The following is a 1,222-nucleotide window of genomic DNA, read 5'->3' on the forward strand; positions in this document are numbered from 1 at the left end:
AATGGTACCACCTCTTGGCATCACAACAATAAAAATCACACCTTCACACTCCCAGAACACGGTGGTCATGACTTTGCCGGCGGAAGCAGTTGCTTTGACTTTTTTCTTCTATGGGGATTGGGAATAGCGCCATTCCATCGACTGTCGCTTCGTTTCGGGCTCAAAATGATTAACCCGGGTTTCATCACCTGTCATAATCCGGGACAACGTGGCCTCCCCATCAGTTTGAAAACGTTGCAACAAACCAAGACCAATGTTTTTTCTGAGCGATTTGTGATCCACCGTTAGACACTGCGGGACCCATCTTGCACATACTTTTGAATATCCAAGAGTGCGGATAATTGCATCCACACTTCCTTTGCTAACTGACAGATGCAGCGCCAGCTGTCGAGTCGCAATGCGTCTGTCCTCGGGAATGATACACTACTGCCCATTAAAATTGCTACACCACGAAGATGACGTGCTACAGACGCGAAATTTAACCGACAGGAAGAAGATGCTGTGATATGCAAATGATTAGCTTTTCAGAGGATTCACACAAGGTTGGCGCCGGTGGTGACACCTACAACGTGCTGACATGGGGAAAGTTTCCAAGCGATTTCTCATACACAAACAGCAGTTGACCTTCGTTGCCTGGTGAAACGTTGTGATGCCTCGAGTAAGGAGGAGAAATGCGTACCATCACGTTTCCGACTTTGATTAAGGTCGGATTGTAGCCTATCGCGATTGCGGTTTATCGTATCGCGACATTGCTGCTCGAGTTGGTCGAGATCCAATGACTGTTAGCAGAATATGGAATCGGTGGCTTCAGGAGGGTAATACGGAACGCCGTGCTGGATCACAACGGCCTCGTATCACTAGCAGTCGAGATGACAGGCATCTTATCTGCATGGCTGTAACGGATCGTGCAGCTACGTCTCGATCACTGAGTCAACAGATGGGGACGTTTGCAAGACAACAACCATCTGTACGAACAGTTCAATGGTTCAAATGGCTCTGAGCACTATGGGACCTAACTTCTGAGGTCATCAGTCCCCTAGAACTTAGAACTACTTAAATCTAACCAACCTAAGGACATCACACACATCCATGCCCGAAGCAGGATTCGAACCTGCGACCGTAGCGGTCACGCAGCTCCGGACTGTAGCGCCTAGAACCGCTCGGCCACTTCGGCCGGCCCCGAACAGTTCGACGACGTTTGCAGCAGCATGGACTATCAGCT

This window comes from Schistocerca nitens, chromosome 10, assembly GCF_023898315.1.
Source record: "Schistocerca nitens isolate TAMUIC-IGC-003100 chromosome 10, iqSchNite1.1, whole genome shotgun sequence".
NCBI classification, from domain to species: Eukaryota; Metazoa; Arthropoda; class Insecta; order Orthoptera; family Acrididae; genus Schistocerca; species Schistocerca nitens.